Source organism: Crotalus tigris, unplaced genomic scaffold, assembly GCF_016545835.1.
Source record: "Crotalus tigris isolate CLP2741 ecotype Arizona unplaced genomic scaffold, ASM1654583v1 scf7180000023602.573895, whole genome shotgun sequence".
Taxonomy (NCBI): Eukaryota; Metazoa; Chordata; class Lepidosauria; order Squamata; family Viperidae; genus Crotalus; species Crotalus tigris.
The window spans coordinates 242,949-266,818 of record NW_024100071.1 but is presented as its reverse complement, the minus strand read 5'-3'; the positions used below and the strand labels follow the sequence as shown (position 1 = coordinate 266,818).

Sequence of the window (23,870 nt, the reverse complement as noted above, 5' to 3'; positions counted from 1 at the left end):
CTGAGAATTATCTGGGCAAGCATCATGTGGGGTAGCAGGCAAATGTCACATGTTCCGACTAATGAAGCACTTCAAAGAACTTTCAGGCATGTTTCCTAAAGTCTTTATTACAGAGCTACAATTTTGCCGATCGCCATCATGGACATGTTGATGCCAGAATCTGACTTCCTGTCGCTGGCATCAACCTTTTCTTGCTAAACCCCTCCTTTGTCTTGCAGTCACAAGTCACATTATCCAGTTAGTGTGAAGGTCAAAAGTTTACTTCCTCTTTCTTTCCCGGGCTTTTTCTCCCCTCCACTCTAAGCTATGTATTAACCCAGTAATTACCAGACAGTTTTGCATATTGTCAAAGCAAGAATATACAGTATTTGCAGCATTGACAGCAAATCTGTGATACCTAGAAGCCATTTCTTGAAATGATTACATCTGTGTGGGAAGGTGTATTCTTTTTACCAATTGCACAACTTTAGAAGTAGAGAACGTGAATCTCCAGTGTGAACTAGCATGTTTCCAGGAAAATGATATCACATCATATTTTTTGAAAATGTAATTTAACTCTTGAAGATACATTCTTTGGAGAAAATGACAGCAGTAGTATTCAGCTATTAACTGGAAACATGCTTAAGCCATAAAATTATAGTGCAGAATGGGAGCACAAAAGAAATTTCCACCATGCTGCCAGTCTGGGATTTGGGATATGCAATTGTATAGTATCTGCATCAAAGCCATTAAAGAATGGTCAATTTACTGTTGTACTCTTATAAAATTAAAAAAATAGCTAAAAAAAAAATTAACTTTCAGGAAGGGCAAGGGAAGGCAGCATCACCATGTGCATCATATGAAGTATTTGTGTCATTTTCATTTCATTGTGGCTTCTAACAGATACCTATGAGACCCAACATTACTTAACATAGATCAAATGTAACTCTCTGATACTGAGCACTTAACACTTGAAATTAGAGGGAAGATTTCACTTCTGAAAATGCAGGAGACAACAGCAGCTCAAGAGATTGGAGTAACCTAGAAGGAGAATAACAGCCTATCAAGAAAGACTAAGACTGACATTTTGCAGAATGATAACAGCAAAATCAGAACTGGATTTCAGCTTCACAAGCAGTCTGCAACTTACAACCTATCATTTAACTACCATTCAGGGTTACAATAACCTCAGAAAGGGTGCTTGTAAGACACTTCTAGTCATTGTAAAATGTCACACCATCTCGGTTCCCCCCCCCCCGTGGTCACACAAATGTATTTCAGGCACTTGGCAACTGAATCACGTTTATGGCTAGTTGAAGCATCCTTCAGTCACATGACTGAAATTTGTGATATTTTTTGCCAGGTTCTGGCAAAAAAAAAAAAAGCCCATTCAGGATAATGCATTTGGATTTATGACCATGTGATGCACTTAATGACCACTGTAAAAACAATTGTAAAATTAGATCAAGTCATGAGAATGCCTCGACTTAATGATCAAAATTCCAATCCCAGTTGCAGCTGTTAGTTGAGGAATACCTGTACCTGATTTAAAGGATTTAAATTACTTTGTAGGCTCATACCTTGCTGAAACAACTTTAGTGATAGCTTTACTTTAGTAACCTGTGTTTTATGGCTCTCAACCTTAAGATTAGACTAGATGGAACCCTCATGTTGAATTGCTTATGTTGGAATTCTGAATTCCATTATTTGCTAACTCCTTGCAATACTGATGGAAAAACCATAGGCTGATTTATGGTTTTATAGCCTGATTTGAAAAACGTAATTTGATTTACAGCTATTCTATTTAACTTCCTGCCAGAATGTTAGTAGGCTGTGAAAACCTGTTCCAATCTTAACAAAAGACATATTACAGAGTCCCAGAAAAGCAAAGAAATGCAAGAAAAGCATACTCTTCCTGATCAACTTGTACAGTTAATAGTAATTGTCAATTTCATTCAGACTTTGTTGAATTTGGGTAGCTGCTTAAAGTTCTTGCATTGCTGCATCAACCAAGAATTAAAACAAATGCAAATAATTTCCACATGATGAATTTCTTGATAGTATGTAGGGAGTTGACATGGTTCTCCCTACATATCAAACTAGCATGCAGCCTTGAAGCACCTGTGCCTCTCCTCTCCTTTCCTCTCCTTTCTCCTCCTCCTCCTCCTCCTTCTCCTCCTCCTCCTCCTCTCTCACTCTCCATATCAAATATTTTACAAGAGGAATATTCAATCCAACCTTCCATTGAAATATTCAAAAATGTTTCAAAAATATTTCCATATTCTGAAATAAAGGAAAACATAATTCAGAAATGTCCAGCTTATTTAGTCATTCATTTTATCTTCAAGGTGGTAAGGCTTCTTGAGCATGAGCTTTATATTTTAAGATATTCTTGATTTGCTGAGATACCTGCATGTGAACACAATATTTGTGTACAGATTTAGAGGTAGACATAAGAAATGGAATACTGATTTTGTTCCTTATGCTTAGAAAGTTACCAAATCCCTCCTAATTCTATGCACCATGCTGTGTCTGAATATCATCAAGAAGTCTGCCATCTTTAAATACATTTAGAAGATTGCATGCCCTTGCTGTTCCTACATACTGGATAGATTTTACAAAATGCATGCAGAATTCTAAGGTGGAAAACCACCTTGATTGCATCCTTTATAGAAAAGCAAGGACTATGTTGCAGTAATTTTTTTCTTTGATATTGCCTTTAAATGTAAACTTCACAGAGAAGAATTGAAACTGGAATGGGCTCTTACTAGAATACTCTGAAATAAAATCCATACAAAATAGCAACAATTAAAGTTGGGAGGCTATGTAGAAAACATGTTCTGTTTATAAATAATAACAACTGTAATAAAAACAATCTTGATAAAATCCTGAATAAAGCAGTGGGTTGCTTGCCACATTAGAAAGCTTTGCTGCCTGGGGAATAAAAGAATGCTGAAGAGAAACATTAATACAAACTAGCCTTTCATGATCATCTTACCTCTTTTGCTTTTTTCTTCCCACTGGCGTATCGTAGCTGCGCACTGTCCCCTTCAGATTCACTGAAGCTTTTATATGACTTTATATTTCAAAGCTATAGGTGGTCTACAAGTGTTGCACTTCAAAGAGTGTTTTGATTAAATGAAACAATGTTTATGTAATACAGATCCCCAGATCTTTGAACTTTCCTCATTCAATTCAACCCACAAAATTTCAATTAGAGAAGATCAGAAGGACATGAGGCCAGTCTCAGTTTGCATCTGTCACTCAAGCTTGTCTTATCAAATAAGAAAACCAAGGCTATTTTGGGGATATAAGAGTAATGATTGCTTATTTCCAGATTATGTTTCCTCCTACACCAAAGTACAATAGACATCAAACATAGCAACAACGGTGTGAGTTTTGAATTACAATAAACATGTATTTTAGCCTAAGTTGTATTTATATATATATTAGTGTTGGATATTCACACAGAACAAAAATCAGGTTGTGTCTCTGAGTCCTCAATATCTATTGATCTTCTGGTCTTTGTCTCACACTGCCCCACAATTCTCAGGACACAAAACAGCAATTTTGCCAGAGAGCTTATTGTAACTACTCAGCATCTCTATGCTGCCAGTCCAGTTGATATTTTTTAAAATAATGTTTTACTATAATAAACATAAAATGAGAACATGATTAAAAACACAGTCACAAGTCAACAGTTACCTTAAGACAACTTTTAAAAAGTAGTCAAAACAGGTTAGGCGTAGAGAAATAAAAGCATTTTTTTAACCCAAAAGAAAGTAAAGATAAAATTGCCCTTAAGTCAAACTTGACTCTTTTTGACTATATCTCTACATTGTTGAAATATTTCAAAAGTACGTTGCTTTTACTTCTGGTATTTGTTTTCGTTTTATTTCCCAGTTTTCAATTCCCAGGGGAAATTCAGCTTTCTCTGCAAATACTAATCTGGGCTAACACCATATAGCTTCTCTACAAAGCTGATTGGGTTAATTTAGATAGTGTCAGTTATGGAAGAACAAGGATTTCTTGTCTATCTTTTAGAAAACTTTGTATCCAACATAAAAATGTCAATGGAGTTCTGAACTTTTAATAAATAGTGACATGTCGAATTCCTCTTTAAAGGTTTTTTTTAAAAAAATTTTTACATTAGATACTGGATCTTGTGGAGACGTTGCAAAGTATTTGTGCCCAAAGCATCAGATTATACCCACCTGGCATCTAGGCTGCATCATTATATAGAGATAGCTCATAAATTGTCAGGGAAAACATGAATGGAACAACCATATAAATAAGGTCCTCACAAATACGTATTTTATTTACTTAGGAAATTTTACATTTTCTAGCCAGGCTTTTCTTATTTTGTCTTGTCTTGTCTTGTCCTTCCTTCCTTCCTTCCTTCCTTCCTTCCTTCCTTCCTTCCTTCCTTCCTTCCTTCCTTCCTTCCTTTCTTTCTTTCTTTCTTTCTTTCTTTCTTTTAGACAGAATCTATTTGCAAGATCTCTTTGCTCAGGACACTTTATAGTTACACTGTTACCCTAGAAAAAGATCTGCAAAGTGACACTAGGTCCTTGCTACCTAAATTATACTGTCGCTCATTCCAATGGTTTGGGCTATAATTTCAAAAAGTATCATTCTTATGAAAAAAATACAAATAAGTAAGTAGATTTTTTCCAGATGAATATATTCCAACCAAATTATCACTTTCATTTAAGCAGAGGAGACGTGCATAATATAAGAATACTTCCAAAATCAGATTCCTTTTGCCAGATTCTCACCAAGTTCTCCATTACAGTAACTCATCTAGTGTTTTGATATCATTATAAGGTTCATCAGACTACCTTAACAAGATGCAGTGGCTCACATCAAGTTAAATTTCATGAAGTTATGATGTCACCAACCATGCTGTAGTATTGTCACTGGGAAAGATTCAGTGTGATCTATAACATGGAAGTGTAGAAAAAACTAACAGTGCTGTGTGCAAATGGAAGTACCATGGCAGTTATTGCATATGTGTAGGTTATATTCCACATTCTGATTAATCATTTTGTTAACTGCTGTAAAATTAGCTGCTGTTAAAAATCCCTTTCCTGTCTAGTAACCTATCGGCCTAGTTGTATGGCTGTTACTCAAGCTTGTTTCACAGAGGTGTATCCTGCGAAATTTGTTCATCCCCCATTTTGCCTCTAGTGAAAGAAAAACTGATCTTAACAGTTTTAAACTTGTTAATTCAATCCATATGTCAGAAAGCTTCCTTATTGTGCTACAGAGCATTACCTGTTGTTGAAGGCTGATTTTCAAACAAAGAAACTCTGCAAGTTACATTTTCTCCAAAATTTAAACATACAATATTTTGCTCTGTACAAAAAACTGTTCCAAGCATTAAAAACTGCATGATGATCTAGTAATTATTATTTTTTGCCAAAACTGTGCTAAAATCCATGATCCCAAGTATAAGTACTTATCAAATATTTTATTCTGATGCTTGGACTAGATAAAACCAGAGGAAAAACAGGATCTTCATTTGCATCTGTAATTTTTTGAAAGCTTGGATGTTTATGCAATGACCCAATTGGAATCTTATTATGCCAATTAGACATAGGCTGTAAGTCTTCCTGGGCCCAATGATCAGGCATTAGAGGTAGGACTAGGACAGAGAACTAAATTTCATTTCATTTTTTTCCTGTTGAAATATAACTAAAACAAAATTCCATTATTCCCCAGCCCTATAATTAATAATTGTTCCCTTTTGAAACATTGAACATGATAATTTATTCATACTTCTTGACAATAGCTCTCAAAGTTTCAAGGTCACAGGTCTTCTAGTGCACCTAGAATTTCACCCTTTAAGATGGTGGTAATTAGAAAAATGATGGAAATACCATTTGTAGGGGATAAGCTCCACATATGTGGAGAAAGGCTGATTGCAACAATCTTTGTTGAATGCCCAGAACTCATATGGTGGAACAGTATTTCTCAATCTTAGCAAGGTTAAGATGTGTGAACTGCAACTCCCTCAGCCACTTCTGAGAGTGGAAGCCTATCTACCTTAAAGCTGACAAGGTTGAAAAACACTATGGTAGAAGTTTGAAATTTCTTTAGAGTCTAGCATATTTGTCTGCACACAGGGTCATGGTATATATTAGCTTCTTTACATGATCCCATTTGGAACTTGATACTTTTTACAATCTTATTCTTTCTCTTTGCCCTCTGCATTATGAAACGATGCATATAGAGGGCAGAAAGCTTCTTGAATATCTTCTATCTCAGCCTGTGATTTCAATAAAGATTCCTGTATTTATATAAATATCTTCAAAATATACAGCTCACAAGATAATGGTTTGTGCAGGATAAGAGAATGCCTATTATATTACATTTTTCAATTAAAAAAATTGTTCAGAGAAGTTTTATGTGGAAAAGAGGCCTTCAAAGTCTCTATGCAATTACAGGATGAAAACAGGCATAAAATTAATACCAAGAAAATAATCATAGTTTAACAAATAAAAGTCTGGCATAATAAAAAAAATCAGATGCTTTTGGGGCCTCTATTATAGAATTCCATAAACATAGTCCCCTCTTCTGAAGGTCATCAATCCAAGGACCTATTGCTTTACTTTTAATGATGTAATACCAAAGGAAGGTTTCTGATGATCCACATTGAGCTTGATTTGACATGTATACTACTAGTGTTTCACACTATTTCTATTTCAGAATTTAAAGATAAATTGTTAGGCCAGGCCAAGAACAATCTAGAACAATCTAGCAAAGTTCAGTTCTTTATTTGTTCACACCCCATAGAGAAAATCTTGCCAGATCTTAAATGTATACTCCTCTAATTCTCATAAATATATCTGAGAATTCTAGGAAGTAGCTATCCTAAATCTCTCCCTCCTTTTCCATTCCATCTTTGTGCTGTGTTGTCTCTTGTCTTTCCCCACTTCTTGAAATATACTTCTTCCTTCTGCTGCTTCACTGTAGCCCATCAGATAACCTCTGTCCCTTTCGAACTCCTAAAAACAAATGGTGAAGACATAAGCCTAATAAATAAATTATTAAAAATAAATTAGTGGGATATATTCTCCTACAAAGTAAATATGTGTCTTGAATGACATTGTTCATGTTCGTTGGTCACAATATTTGTAGTTTAATCCAATAAAATGTGACCTGGGTTATGTGTGTAATGTGGATCAAAACAGATACATTAAGTTACAAGATGAGTTTAAACCAATAATGAGCACAGCAAATCAGTTTGTTATGTGCTCATTGTTAAAACAGATACAAGCCATCTATGCTTAGCTAATTATCTGCTGCCTGAAAAGTGTTCCTCCATATTTATAACTGAAAATAATTGGATAAGTAACTTAGCTTAGATCATGTTTTAAAGGACCCATTTGAACTCAAATAATTTTATTCCATATAAAACATTGAATTGAATGTCGCAGTAAATAATAAATGTTTTATAAAGCACAATATTTCTACAGATTTCCTTCTATGTATCATAACCTTTTGTGGAACTAGAGAATGAGAGTAGTGTCAACTTTAGAATGAGCATGGCTGTAGCCATTTTTTCCTTTTCATTTCTATTTGACACATAGCATGGAGGAAGGGGGTTTGCCAGGGTTTGCACTAGACAAAACAGACTTTCTCTCATGGGAACCAAGGGGCTGAGGGCTGGGTGTTTCATGAAAGGCCTGCTAACAAGCTGAATGGGGAAATACAGTTGCTTGCATAGCCTTAAGGGTGGGATTTCTTAACTTTGTATTGGGGAATTGTTATGCATCTCTTCAGACTTGGTTTCACTTTTGAACTGCAATAATTTGTATCGATAAATATGTTCTTTGAGGAATTTGCAAGCCTTGGAGTTCTGCTTTATTTGTCTCTGTCTGTCGGAACCATTAAACCAAATCTCATAAAACTTCATTTTTTGAGGTGCTGGCCCAGGCTCCCTACCCACTCACTTTTGGGAGAGTGGTAAAGACCCAGTGAAAACTTGAGATGGAGGAGAAAGTTAAAACCATTGACAGCAGCAATGGGACACAGGCTGCCGGAGCGCAGGCTGGCACTCCAGCCACATAGGAGGCATCACTGGCAGGGGCTCGGCCAAAAACAAGGTTGATCCAACCTGGGAAACTGTTACCACAGGAAGGAGCTACAGCATTAGCGGACCTCTTCCAAGCTGAAGCTGCCTCTCAGCGCAGGAACTGCTGGAGAAGAGCTTTTATTGCTGCTGTCCCAGGTTTCTTTGTCTGCGGATGGAAAGAAAGGAAAGGGCTCAATGGGATGGGATGACTCCGGAGAAAGGAGATTTCAGTCAGCAGTCCACAGCCCCTTGCTCAAACAGCTGAAGGAGAAGTTCATCTCTCTGGAGGTAAAAGATACAATTCCTGTTTCCCAGGAAATGGGTGCCATGGGGACAAATGCCCCAAACTATCCATCTCTCCCTTCCCTTCACCAGAGTTCCATTCCAACTGCCAAAGCCCATGCTGCTTCACCCATCCTCCCACCAGCTGCAATACCGAGCCCTGTACCCCAGCAAAGTCTGCTGCCATGGCCTCAGGATACCAGCCCCGGAGCCTAGCCAAGAGAAGTCCAGAGAGTGATTCGGCCACATTCCCAGGACCAGCAAGTTGACCAGGATCAGCAGCAGGTGCAGGTGGCCCCACCAAGATTTGAGCTGCCTCCCATCAAGCCCACTTTCGATGGGGATCCTGAAGAGCTGACTTTCTTTTTAAAATCAGGTGTGGGCTATGCTTATGCCTACCTGGATGGGGCTATGATGATGAATGCTGTGATAGCAAATTTGGAGGGGGAAGCTGCTGACTGTGTGACCAACCTCCATGATGAGGGGGCTCCTGAGTTGAATGACATTAATCTATTCATGGAGCAAATGAGGGGTCAGTTTGAAGATAAATCCCAAGTCCTGATGGACAAGAAAGAAATCCACCACCTGAGATAGAAAGGTCATCTTGCAAAGGAGTACGTCTATGAATTCAGGAAAATTGCTAACCAGTTGAGGCAGTGGCCTGAACAATTACTAGTCAATTACTTCAAACAAGGGCTAGATCGGGACTTATTTCAAGCTTGCATCATTTGAGGTTTCCCTAACCTATTACGTGAGTGTTACCATATGGTAGTGGTGCTAGACATCGAATTGGATCATCCCAAAAAGTCAAACATTGCCGAGGTCAATCCACTGCACATCCAAGGAAAGCATTTCTATGGCCAATGTACCCAAGTCTTTGCAGCCACCAGCATCTCCCAAGTGCCAGCTAGGGCTCCCATTAAGTGCTACTGGTGTGATCAGATGGGTCATCAGGCTGTGGAGTGTAGCTTGACAAATGGCATCCTCACATCTGGTGGGAGGAGGGAATGTGCAAGTTAAGACTAGTGTGGAGGCAATTCTGGTGGCTGAAAATGAAAAAAAACATTAAGAGTTATGTAAAAAGTTGTGCCACTTATGCTACCATGAAGAAACATCCTGAGAAACTGCCAGGTTTATTGCAGCAAGTGGTCGACCCCTCTCAGCCTTGGAAGGAGATAGCCATGGATTTTATAGTAGAATTACCTAAGAGCAAGGGGAACACTGTCATATGGACTGTGATTGATCTATTTTCCAAACAGGCACATTTCATCACTTGCTTGGGACTTCCTTCTGCCCAGAAACTAGCGAAACTGTTTTTGAACCACATTACAAACTCCATGGTGCCCCAAAGTGGATTATCTCTGACAGAGGGGTACAGTTTACTGCAAAATTCTGGAGGGAGTTTGTTAAACTGATTGGGTCCTCCCAGGGGCTTTTATCCAATGGTGGTATCTCAGACGTAAATTACCAGCAGTCAAATTGGGCTGACCTTTTACCTTTTGCAGAGATAGCCTACAATAATACTGTGCACAGTAGTACTGGTATCACCCCATTCAAAATAGTGATGCGTACACTTCCGGTCCTGCACAGTAGTGCAGCAGCCAAGGGATTTCGGGGCTCCATGCCCTTCGGCTGAGTTTCTTCCAGTTAGGGGACCCTAAATTGGCCAGAAGTTGCCCCAAAGAGTCAGCAAAGAAGGAAGTCCCATGGACCATGGAGAGACAGCGGTTGACCTGATTGGTCCAGGAGAAGCCTTCTAGAAACCAACAGGAGAAAGGCTAGCTTAACTTCAGAGTCTAGCCCAAGCTACAATCAACTGAAGTAAAAAAGTACTACTTTAAGCTGATTGTAAATAGTGTGTTTGAATCTGGGTAAGAACATTGATTTTCTCTCTCCTACTTATCAACTTTCCTGAAGAAAAAAAAATCCCAAGAAGCAAAAAAACCTCCGAAAGTGAAGGAGGGGGATCTTTGCACCACCCTTTTACTAACAGAAGTGGTGAATTAAACCTTTTATGGAGGACCAAAACATACAGAAATGAAATGAAATGAATATAAAATCTAAATTTGGATAAGTTTGAAATTGTTAAATGGTTAAGATTCTCATTTTAAAGGCAACTGTTTATTTTGAAAATTGAAAAATAAACCAGTGCTGATATCTAGCTATGGCTTTCATACAGGACTTGGCAAAATCTGGAAAAAACTAATTTGTGCTTGTGACCTTCGAAGCTCTAACAATAGAGAACAACTGTGACAAAAAAGAAAACAATCTGGGCTGCAGAAAAAGAGATAATGATAAACTTCAGGGAACAAAAAAAAAAAAACCTTTTTGAGCTTTCTGGATTACAAATATTTACTTAACTGTGACTCCAAAGCTATTTACAGAGAAAAGAAAAGTTTGATTCTTGGACATCATGGAAAATCAGAGACTTCCAGAAAGAACTTGTCAAGAAAAAATAAATACCTTTCAAGAGATATGATATGCTGTATGATATGCTGTAACCAATTCAAACAACAATGATTTCAAACCACAAAGAAATCCAAGATAACTTTGAAAATATAAACCAATTCATCTCCAATTTAACTTTACAACAAAAAAATCCCAGAAAACAACAATAGAGAAGGAGCAGATAAAACAGATAACTGAACACAAATTTGAGGATAGAGACTTAACAAGAAATATGATTTAACACAGTGGAAAAAAAATTCACAAGAAATATTGGATTTGGAAAAGACAACTTATACTTGCCCGCCCATTTCCCTCCAAACCGCATCCCACCTCAAATCAACTTACTTCTTTCCCTCTTTTTCTTCACCCACCCCCTCTCCTCCTTCACCTCAACCTTCCTACTTACTTCTCACCTTCTTCTCCTCCCTCTTGATGCGGTCCAGGGGAAATGCCCGAGCAGTTCCTCTCTCAAAATTAAACATTAATATTATATACAATAAGACTATTTCTACTTTATCTGAACTACTTAAACTTCAACCCATCCACCCCCACCCCTCCCCCCACCCCCCTCCCCCCGACTTCCCAGAGCAAAATAAAGGATTATGCAAACATATTAAACATAATCTATTTAAGTTTACTAATTATACAATGAACAAAATCATAAAAACCCTTAACCCTTAACTCTCTTCAAACTTTGACATCATAAGTTTACTCATAGAATAAGTGAAACTTTGTAGTTCCATATTTCTTCTGAACATATTCTATCCATCTTCTCCATACATTAAAATATCTCTCTCACAAGAGACATTTTTTCCATTTCAATACATAATAATTTTCATCAAAATGAACCTATTATTCCACCCATTACATTATTAAACTATTTTAATATATCTGTTCTAATAATCACCCCCCTATTTTTTTCTTATTTCTAAGTCTAAATCTTAATCCTTGAAACAGTCCATAAACCAACAGTGCCTTTTAATCCATTACACATCATTTTAAATTTCTCTTTTCAGTCTTATTCTGGCCTTCTTCCTATGCCAGGCAGGTTTCCATAACCAAGCTTCCCTTTCAACCGATAGATCTCTCTTTATTGCTTGCAGTGCCCTTTGAAGTGATAGGAATCCCATTCTCTGTATTAGGCCTCTGTTTCTCTCATCCTTAAAGCTTTGTTGCTTTAAAGTTTCAAGTCTTAATCTTTGGTTCTTCTTATCCTCAAAACTATAAATGACATGTTTCTAAGGTAAAAACTCTTTTATCTCAGTTGTTTCCTCTTCTAGAAAGTTTTGATTTGTAGAATGGTCAGATGTAGTCTTGAGATCAGTTTGAAGGTTTGAAGTGGAACTTCTGGTTCTTAATTCTGTAGTAAACTCTTTTATTGTAGCACATATTTCTGCAGTAGCCTTGTAAATCTTTTCCAATATAAGTTTGCAGTTTAATTGTAACTGGACATTTTCCACATTGATAGTAATTAAAGAGAGTCTCTTTTTTCCTTTTTTGTGGAAGCTGTATTTAATAAAAGTTGAGCAGTATCCACCCCCACAATTCCCACAGCTACATCAGTTTATCTTTTCTCTTGAAAAAATCTGAAGTTCAGGTCTATTCCATCTCCAAAAAATAACCACAGGTTTCAATATTAGGTTTTCGCCACTAGATGTCCTCAATAGATTAAAAAAATCTTTTCCAGACATCATTTCCCCCATTTTTTTCTATCTTTTAAAATATGATGTGAAAAAAGAAATGATCTTCCAGCATAAAGTAATAGTACAGCTCTTAAAAAAGAGTTTTTTCTGTATCCCAAAAACAGATGAAAATAAGATATAGTCTCTAAAATTTTATTCTATTCTTTTGTTCAACGCCTTTCTTCCCAAACATATAAAAGCTGCTTTTCCAAGACAGGGAAATAGTTCTAACAAAGCTCTTACAGGCAAAAAAAAAAAAAAAAGCAAAAGAGAGTAAAGAGAGGAGCCAAGAAAAAGTCTCACCTGGGTTCACCACGGTGGTTAGATGTTCTTTGACTTGCGGTTTGTGGCAGCTGGGTGATCGGCCATTTTACTGACCAATCTTCCTTCTCTGTTGGTCCTCAGAGATGGCTTGGACAGCTGGAGGAGCTGCCGCTCTTCCGCAGCCGAGTGAAGCCTCGTTGACAGAAGTCTCACCCTCCAGGGTGACTTTCGACCCGCATAAGGGTGTACCGGTGGAGGGAAAACTAGCTGACAGGGAGATGAGTCTCCTCGTTCAGCTAGGGATGCCGCGATCCGGAACTGGAAGTCAACTTTGAGAAAATCTTAACCAGTAAGAATGTCTTGAACATTGTGGGAAAAACAAATGTAAACAAGAACTGTAAACAGGATCTATGATGGGGCAACCAGAATGACTAGATAGAAAAGAAATATTATATGGATGTGATTATTATCTGTAGAAATATTAGAAAAAAATTATACTCAATTGTTATCTACCAAAACAACAAGAATTGTATTAACTTAAGGTTGGCAAAAGAGAACATTATGGGAAAAAGAGGAAATCAAGTAAAGCTATTATGTGGATTATAGATCATAGAAATCAACTGTTAGTGAATGTTTTTTAAATGTAAACCCAGATAACACACTGTTTACCAAATAATGTGACCATGTTAACAAATCAATAAAATATATTATAAAATAAAACAAATCAAAATAGCTCCCATATGTTGGGTTCCACTAGGATTAATTTGAGAGGACAACCCATGGAATATCCCAGCATTCTTTGTCACTGAATGTCAGTCATGCAATTTTTCAGCACTTCTTTAGGCCTCAAACTCCACTTCTAACCAACAGAAAAAGAAAATAAATAAATAATGATGGGTAGAGATTTTGTGCCCATGCCTGAGTTCCCACAGGAGCCACATATTTCCCAGACCTTGAACCAATGGGTGACATCTTTCCAGGAAGTTTGGGTGAATGTGAAGAAAACATTGGCTAAAGCTACAAAGGTTTACAAGGAGCAAGCAGACAAATGACGATCCCCTCAAAACCCTTTTTATGTTGGACAGTTAGTTTATCTTTCAATGAAATATCTATGGTTGAAATTGCCCAGCAAAAAATTGGGTCCAAAATTCCAATATAAATTTTATTAATAAATAAATAATTTTTATTAATAAATAAATAAATAATAAAATTCCTTGGTCCTTTTCCCATTGTCAGGATCATAAACCTTGTGATAGTGGAGTTAAAGCAGACATGTCAAACACAAAGCCCGGGGGCCGGATGCAGCCCGCGAAGTGGTTTCATGTGGGCCACGAAGCCATCCTGGAAACAGTGACGGAACAGCCCCTGCTGCCTTGGCCCTGGCCAAGGCTGGCCAGGAACCAATGTACAATTTTGTGGTGGCCATCTATGCTAAAATGCATTCAGTCTTAGCTCCACAAGGCTGTCTGGAAAAAGCAAGGAACCAGCCCCTGCCGCGTCAGCCCCACCCACTGGGTGCACGCTGGGGAGGTGTCACCCTTTGTGAGGAATGAAGAAATGCATCATCGCCTGGAAATGTCCAGCAAATGGCTCTCGTCTACTTCACATATCCGGCTTGATGGGCTTTGGGGGAGGGGTTTTGGCAGGCAGCAGGGCGCTCTCCTCACAGCACCGAGAAGCTCAGCCGGGTGGCGCAAATCCCAAAAGAAATGTGAGGCCGCCCAGCTCTCAGCCTGCCCGGTTTCAGCAGGCAGTGGGGCGCTCTCCTCACAGTGCCAAGAACTGAGCCAGATGACGCGAATCTGATGAGAAGTGCAATGCTGCCTAGCCCCCAGCCTGCCCAGTTTCAGCAGCAGCAAGGTGCAAACTGGTGAGCTTTACACTGCCTGGCTAAACCTCTCGGCGCTGTGAGGAAAGTCCCTCACTGCCTGCCGAAACCAGGTAGGCTGAGGGCTGGATGGTATTGCACAGGTAACGTTGACTCTCACGCTGCTCATGGCATCCCTTCCCCCGGAGCCCACCAAGCCAAATATGTGAAGTAGGTGAGGGCCGTGTGCTGGCCAGGTGATGGTGCATTTCTTCATTCCTCACGAAGGGTGACACTTCCCCAGCTGCGTTTCTTGCCTGTTTTTCTCCCTCCCTCATCTCAAATATTTTCCCACCACTCTGTAATTAGGAGGGAAGGAAGAAAAAAGGAGAGGGAGGGTCTGAGGGAAGTCCTGCCTTAGTCCTGCCCTGCTGCCCTTTCACTATCCTCTTGCCCCCTCCTCCTGGCCTATCCTGGGGGTCTCCCATCCTATTGCTAAGGAAGCTTTGGATACAAAGCTGGGTCTCCTGCCATGGAGAGGGAATGGGGCTCCCTCTGACTTTGCCCTCATACCCATCATGAGCAACCTGGGTAAGGAGGGCAAGCACAGCAGCAGCAACCTTGAGGAGGAGGTAAGTGCACCTGGGTGCCCCCTGGGGGAAATGGGGCTGGGCTTGGTGTTGTGGGTGCTCGAGGGCCAAACTGGGCATTTGACCTCTGCTGTTCAGGGCTCCCGGCAGCTGCACCACCATCGAACCTCCCCCGCATGGCCTGAGAGGAACAGTGAGGTTCCTCCAGTGGACCATGCCTTGGCACTTGCCCTGGTCCTACCCTCTTCTGCCAGAGACCCTCAGATCTGTCCCACTCCTGCCCAGGCCCCCACAGGCACCCTTGATGCAAATGATGTATAGCTGACTACGCCCACCCAGTAGGCCACACCCACTACGTCCACACCCACCCAGTAGGCTGCACCCACCCTGGCCACACTCCTCCCCCCAAGGGCAACCGCAATGCTGATGCGGCCCTCAATGAAATTGGGTTTGACACCCCTGAGTTAAAGCTTCCGTGATTGTTTTGGGAAAGTTCATCCTGTGTTTCATTGCAGTTTTTTAAAACCTATATCAGAATCCACCTTAAGACCTATTCCAAAAGAGCCACCTGGTCCAGTAGTGGTAGAGGGAGAGACACATTATGAGATCAGATGTATTCTGGATTCAAGGTTGCACAAGGCAAAACTACAATACTTTGTCCAGTGGAAAGGGTACCCCCTTTCAGAGGCTACATGGGTGAAATGTACAAATGTAAAGGCGGATAAGTTATTAAAAAAGTTTTATGATAAGTACCCTCACAAGCCCTGAGAGGATGGCTAACCTAATTTCTGTTTCCCCTGCAGGAGACTCTTTCTTTCTGAAGAGGAGCGGACTGTCAACTTTAGAATGAGCATGGCTGCAGCCATTTTTTCCTTCTCATTTCTATTTGACACATAGCATGGAGGCAGGGGGGTTGCCAGGGTTTGTGCTAGACAAAACAGACTTTCTCTCTCAGACTTTCTCTCATGGGAACCAAGGTCATCGGCTGCTCCCGGGACTGCGGGCTGGGCGTTTCATGAAAGCCCCACTAACATGCTGAATGGGGAAATGTAGTTGCTTGCATAGCCTTAAGGGTGGGATTTCTTAACTTTGTATTGGGGAATTGTTATGCATCTCTTCAGACTTGGTTTTACTTTTGAAGTGCCGAATTTGTAAGACTCAGAGTTCTGCTTTATTTGTCTCTGTCTGTCAGAACCATGACAAGTAGTTTATGTTTGATATTAATTTGTTGTTAAGTGAACAAGAATCAAATAGTTTTTTAATGAATAAATATTTTTACAATAGAAAAAATGTCTGTTCACTTTTAGTCAAACTATTTTTTTTTGAGTATCTATGTGTAAAGTGACTGACTATTCCTCTCCTCTTCTCACTCTTCCAGTAAATTCAGCTAAGACAAAACAGTCAGGTTTTAGCTGTAAATCTTTAATAAATCTCTGTTTAAAATCAGTATGTTCATTATTGTTAGATAATCTTATAAAACACACCCAAATGTGGAACTTATACAATAGGAAAGTCTTGGGTGAAAAAAGGAGATGGCCATAAATAGCACTCTCAGAAGTTAATATTAATGTCCTTCCAGAAAACTAGACACCTCAGAGCTACACACAATAGAATAAAATGATTTTGTACATAATCCCATTGGTTACTAAAAAAAATCTATTGAATTTAATTGTCCTCCATTTAAATTAAACCACCAACCAATCACCACATTCAGAATGCACAATGACTTGTTAATACAGCAGCCTATGAACAGACTGGAGTGAGGAAGATGCATTGTTTCTCATTTAAATACAGTCTGCCCAAAGTGAACTAAGAAAGAAAAAAGAAACAAAATTCAAGTCTGATACCAAAGATAAGCATTTATGATAGTCCACTTGTTAAGTTCCCATGACCAGAGAGTCCCTTATATGATAGAGTGCTGCAGTCATTCACAGATGACCTCTTGGAAAAAAGTAAGGAAAAACAATATGGCATGATTTATGAGTGCAGATTAGTTAGGTGATTATTTCAGTCAGGAAAGGTGTCCTTTCTGATAATAAAATGTTTCTCCTTGTAGCTGAATTTATATGTGTGTGTGTGTAATTACTGTGCCATGTATGCACTTTCATCTGCCACATGAAATAATACAATCATAATTATCATTTGTTGATTCCAAAAACTATAACTGGAACTACCAAAGATTTGTGAGTTATTTTTTATTTCATCCTACTTCATTCGATCCATCAGGTTCGTTCAAAGGTGAAAAATGTAAGCCTCTGCATTTAGGCAGGAAGAACCAAATGCATAGGTACAAGATACATCCATGGCTTAACAATAGTCCTTGTGAGAAGGATATGGGAGTTTTGGTAGGCCACAAATTACAGATGAAATGGCATTGTGCTGCAGTTGGGGCTACATCAACAGAGACATAGTTCAAGATCATGAGAAGTGTTAGTACCACTCTATTTTGAACTGGTCAGACCACATCTGTAATACTGTGTCCCTTTCTGGTTATCATAATACAAAAAGGAAGTTAATGGTAATAGTAGCTAAATCTTACAAAAGATAGCTAAAGGAACTTGAAACTTTTAGGGTTAGGATTGAGTCTAGAACTATGAAGGTATTTCTCTCTTATCCCAAAGCTACTTTTTCAGGCGGCAACTGAAGACAAGTGCAATTTTTTGTTTGTGTTATAACTGCATGTGTGTTTGTGTGAGTAAAGAAAAGGAAACAAATAGCGAGAAAGAATAGATATGCCAAGTTTTCTGCAAAAATAACTATCCCAAAGTACATGTAACTGATATATACTTGCATAGTCCATATCTAGAGAACTGCAGCATGCCTTTATTTTCAGACTAATCTTTTTAAATCTAATGTCAATTCTCAATGAGGCTGCTTAAAATCAAACTATAATCTGAATTTTTAAAAAAGAACATTAGGCTGCAGTATTTGAGCTTCTTTAGTATTCTAAAATAAGAATTTATTCTCTAATTGATAAAATAATTTAGTACATCTTAGGTTAACTGCCCACTAGCTTTTTACTTGCAAGATTAATTAGCTACAATGAACTGTCTCCTAAGTTTTTGTCTCTGATAAATAATAAATAAATAAATAAATAAATAAATAAATAATAAAAATGAAATGATGAAATTGTAGTGTGTTAAAAATTCTTGTTATATTAAAATCGTCTTCAAATTATTTGTAGTTCCACATAGATAAATAAAAGGAATTTAAAAAGACCTCATAAAATATTAATGTTTAGGTTAGGATTTTTTTCATTATAAAAAAACGGGTATGATAAAATAGCTAATTATAGGGAAATTGTTAAATAACTTAATTTATTTTCCAAGTTTAAATATATTCCAAAGTATCCGTAAAAGAACTATAATTTTATTTTACATTTAAGTAACACAAACTAATTAAGTATATAAAGCAAAGTTTAAAAATATGATTTGTACATTAAATATATTTGGTGTGTTAGAATTTCCAAATATTATTCTTTTGCATATGATAACAATATTAAAGGTTAATTTTTGAATTTTATTAAATAATTTTTAACAATGTGATTCAGTATTTGAATGAACAAATGAATGTACATATAAATAAATGGCAGGAATTAAAATTCAGCCTAATGACATATGATGCATTTTTGTTAATGAAAGAACATAGAATACCATATTTTTAATGTTTCCAGATCAGGTAAGGTAAAAGTAACTCTTCATGGTGGGCTCACTCCTTTTGACAGCAAAGACATGTGCATTAAGGTCTCTTGGCAGTTGTACATAGTTGGTTTTCTACTAGCTTCTGCCAAGATATTTTATTGGCTTCCCAATCAAATCTACAGTTCTGTTATACTTCGGAAGTCCACCAGTCAAATATTAACCAGGCCAGACCCCACTTATTTTATAAGCCTACTTGCTAAAAATTTCCAAATCAAATGGAGTTCAATAAAAATATTGAATAAATTCAACAATTTAGTAACAATAATGGAAAATGTTAGCCAGGATATTTTAATAAAGCATAGAAAATAGATTTGGAACTAAGTCATCATAAAAGTTTATGTCGGAAGTTGAAAGAAATATTTTATAAAAGATATCCAACCTTACTTTAATTTTGAAACCCACAGACAAAAACATTATGTCAGAGATATTTCTATTTTTTTTCCTCAGTAAAATAAATCCCATCTCTTTATAACTTAGGTGCTTTATTCCTCAAAAAAGGACATTATGTTTTTTCCTCTTTCACTATGACTAAAATAATGTCAATATTGATCTTAACATCACTTTTTACAAAAAGAAAGATGGAAAAAAAGAACTCCACAATTTTCTAAACCAACCAACCAAACTACTTGTGTCAAACAATTGCATTGGACTTCTCCAAACTTCTGCATTTTCTTGCAGTCATGTTCATCATGGTTGCTACATAGTCATAAAATCATACCCTCCAAGAAAACAGTGGGCAAAAAGAGAAGTTCAGCATCTTTTCAAGGGACTACATGCACAAAGAAACAATTTTAAAATAAAAGAAGGAATTATCCACCCTACTAACTTCTTTTTGATTCTGTTAACTACTCTTCTTCCAACTACTATAAATAGAACAAATAAACAAAATGCAAATAGTTTTGAATGTCAGAACAATACCTAGCTGACCTCATATATGTTAAACTTACACATCACAGAATTTTAGATGAGAGAGTTGGAAAGTGGGAGGGACAGAGATATAGAGAGGACAAATCAAAATTAACTATAAATCGGTTTATGGATAAAAAATTGGCAATACTATTTTCTACTGAAAAACTTTCATTTATTTCTAAACTACTTGAACAACTCCATCACATTTTACAAAATGGTTCACTGATTTGCTAGTAGAACTTCTAAATAAGGAAAAGATAGAAACTGGACCAAATCCAGTATTGGAGAAAAAGACATATTTATTTCAGATCAAAATTAAATGTTCCATCAATACAGATTCTGTTGGGGTGCCAGATGGCAGTTATTCTGGAGTCCACTAAAGTCTGTCATTCTCTATCAAATATTTCATGCAAATTGTGTATTTAAAAAGTTGTATATCAAATCAAAACAAAAGAACACAAAAACAAAACATTTATATTTGCATTTAAAAAGTAAACTATTAACTATATATGTCTCTGTGTATACACACACAAACTCATACACAGAGAGGCAAATATATACATACACATATATACTCTATTAAGAGCCTTCTATTTTAAGTATGTGATTCACTGTGTTTATTAAAAAAAAATCGTATGATAATGTTTCTTCCTTCTTTTAATTTCTAGGACTAGAATGTATGTATTTACTATGTAACTATATCACTACATTTTAAAATGAAACTATACATATTTTATAGAGCAGAGGTCCCCAACCTTTTAAGCACCAGGGACTGGTTCCATGGAGAGATGTTTTTCTGTGGGGGCGTGGTTTCATGTACTGCCTGCATCCATGGATGGAGCTCTGCTTGTTTGCGCGGACCAGTTTCTGGTATGCTGTGGCCCGGTGCTGGTCCACGGACAGGGGGTTGGGGACCCCTGTTATATAGTATAACAGTGTTGTACATGTTTGCCACCTTGAGTTATTTATACAGAAAATTAATAAAGGCAACATAAAATAATCTAAAACAGAAATAAAATCTAAATAAAAATCAATTACCAAGTGCAGATGGAGATCATTGATAACCTACCACTATTGAGAAGAATACATACAGTATGTCTGTTTCTGCTCTGATGCATTCCATTACTTGCAAATACCATTGTAGTATACTGCTAGAGTTAGACCGGCATGCTGCTTTATTATTTGCATTGAGAAATAATTAAAATTGATCAACTTTCTACCCAAATTCATTGGGAATTTTTAATGATTTTACTCATGTGGTTTGAAACCAAACTGAGATAATTCAAGCTGTGTACCTTACTAGGTGTTTAACGTTACTAGGTTGTTATTACAAATAAAGAATCATGTTTTGGTTTTTTTTTTCTCCTGTACATATGTGAGGGGTACCCTGATTTACAATATTTTTTCTTACATATAACCATAAGTACAATGTAATCTTTATTGTTGTAAAAGAATATTCATGGTGTTTTAATTTTGTGATACCATTCTATAATAGGCAAGACAAGTTATGTCAAAGGGGATTATGATTTTATATAAATAGCCAAAAGAAATATATGTTAATAAACAGAATTTTAAGTAAACAAGAAAAGGAGATCATGCATTAATATTACTTATCATAGTAATATTAGACAAATTTGTTGTGAATTTCTCTGCTCCTTTTAAGCCATTTGTGTTAATTTTCCTAAACAAGATTGTAGCAAAATTTGAATATTTTGTTTAGACTTTTTAATATTCTCCTCTTAAATCACACATTCAGCTGAAAAGTTTGAAAGAAGGAAAATATTGGAAATTCAAGTTGTTAACCATTCTTCAGTTGAATGGCCATTCTGAATCCATGGAAAATTTCAACTTCAGGTGTAGTGATAGTGCTACTGGAAGCTGTTTTCTATTTTTTTGCTTATTGAAAATCAGGAATATTGATCTTCTCAGCCCTTCAGAAAGCCAAACATTATTTATATTTTAGTAGTCAGCTTCACAGAGTTAAAGACCTATTCAACCAAAATTAGAAGTCAAATGTAACTGGTTGCTTTGAGCCAATGGACAATGTCTGCAGCATTAAATAAAGTAATTGAGATTCATTTATGTATTTATTAAATTTACATAGCTGCCCATTTCATGAATGTGACTCTGGGTGATGTATAATAAAACAAACAATTTAAGCAGTCTTAAAAAAACTATTAAAATATTAAAAATAAATGTAAATAAGATCATGGTATGATGTGTTAGATTCACACATACTGTAATACAATCAATTCTTTCAACATGACCAAATAATATTGATCACTTTTTTTAAAAGAGAAGGTCCGTGTGCTGGGGAAGAGAAAGGATTTCATCCATCTTCAACTCTCCCAAAAGACAAAATCACCCAAAAGCTTGCAACTCAGCATTCAGTAGGTGGAAGATAAGAAATTGTTTCTGCATTGGCTCAGAGCAAGTGTGAAATAAAAGAACATAATCTGTCCTGCCCAAAATTGGTTATAAGATGACATTATAGCAGTGTTCCAATATCTCAGGGGTTGCCACAAAGAAGAGGGAGTCAACCTATTCTCCAAAGCACCTGAGGGCAGGACAAGAAGCAACGGATGGAAACTAATCAAAGAGAGAAGCAAGAAGAAATTTCCTGATAGCACAATTAATCAGTAGAACAACTTGCCTCCAGAAGTTGTGAATGCTCCAGCACTGGAAGTTTTTAAGAAGATATTGGACAATAGTATAGGGTTTCCTGCCTAAGAGGGGGTTGGACTAGAAGACCTCCAAGGTCCCTTCCAACTGTTCTGTTCTGTTCATCAGCTATATAAATGCTTTAAACCAGAGGTGGGGAACTATGACCCTTTTATGACTTGTGCACTTCAACTTCCAGAATTCCTGAGCCAGCATGGCTGGTTTAGGAATTTTGGGAGTTGGTTCACAAGAGCCATAGTTTCCCACTTCTGTTTTAAACAAACAAACAAACAAACAAACAAACAAACAAACAAACAAACAAAGTAATAAAAATAAAGCTGGATCTGCAAACGTCTCTAATAACTGCAAATTGTTGAAAAATTACTACACAATATTGATGAATAAGAATACATGAAGAAAAAAACAGGAGAAAAAACATCCTGAATATTTACACAGTACCCTTCACCACTTGTAGTTGTTTTAAATATTCCCTGGGCCTTATTTTATCATTTAATCCTTTTTATTATTTTTCATTGAGTGGACTGTGAAATTACAGAGATTCCTAGAAGAAGGAATTCTTTTGAAGTATCAAATGTAATCTTATTTGAAATATAACTATAAGAATTAAGGGAGCTTCCGGTACATGGCGGCGATGATGGCGGCTACTTTGTAGCCGTCCAGCTGGGAAGGTGTCAGAGCCACGGAGCACAGCGCGCACCAGCTGGCCCGCGGTTCGGAATCCCCTTCCCGGGCAAAGGGAAGGGGTAGAGAACGCAGGAGTAGAGGTAGAACCCCTGAACCCCCTCTGGATTTTTTCCTTGAGGGGGTGGAAGGAGCGTTCCCTCGGAGCTCCTGCTGATCTCCGCCTCCCAGCTGTTTTTGCTTCTTCGGAAGCAAAAGGAACCGCCGCTTCTATCTCCGCAGTTAAAGAGTCTCGGTGAGTAACTTTTGAAGCGGACAGAGCGGTTTAAAGGATTTCTTTTTATAGTTTAGTGTTTTATTTTCCTTTTTTAGTTAGTTTTGGTTGTTTCTCCTTTGTTCTTTTTTTGCTGGCACGGAGAGAGAAAATAAGATGGCGCTTTGAAAGTGTTCGGCTTTTTTTTTTCCTTTGTCTCTTTGTTCTTATTTTTCTTGGAAGGTAATGGACTTAAACGATTGTTTTTGATTTCTTTGTTCTCAGCTTTGGATTTTTTTCTTGATTTTTTCTCTTTTTTCTTTTTCGGAATTCTAAGGATTACAGTATTTTTGTTCCTTTTAATTTTTATCTCCCCCTTCCCTTTTTTGGGGGAGAAGGGAAGAGAGAATTGTGTTTTAAAAAATGGCTTCAAAGAGACAACCGCCTTCTATACTACCCAAGGTGGTTTCCTCTCCCACAACTTTAACTATACAACAACAACAACAACCTAAACATGTACCACCGACCCAGCCACCACCTTCCCCTCCTTTGCCAGGCCTGTCTGCACAAGA

General features: G+C 37.4%; 1 long non-coding RNA gene across 1 annotated transcript in view; it reads left to right on the top strand.

Moving 5' to 3' along the window:
• The window catches only part of LOC120297221, an 89,589-nt gene extending 71,084 nt beyond the window's left edge, over positions 1-18,505 (top strand). The window contains exons 3-4 of the long non-coding RNA XR_005553735.1: positions 12,877-13,084; positions 15,936-18,505. This is a non-coding gene — a long non-coding RNA (uncharacterized LOC120297221). The remainder of the gene's footprint in view (positions 1-12,876; positions 13,085-15,935) is intronic.
• The last annotated feature ends 5,365 nt before the right edge of the window (positions 18,506-23,870 follow it).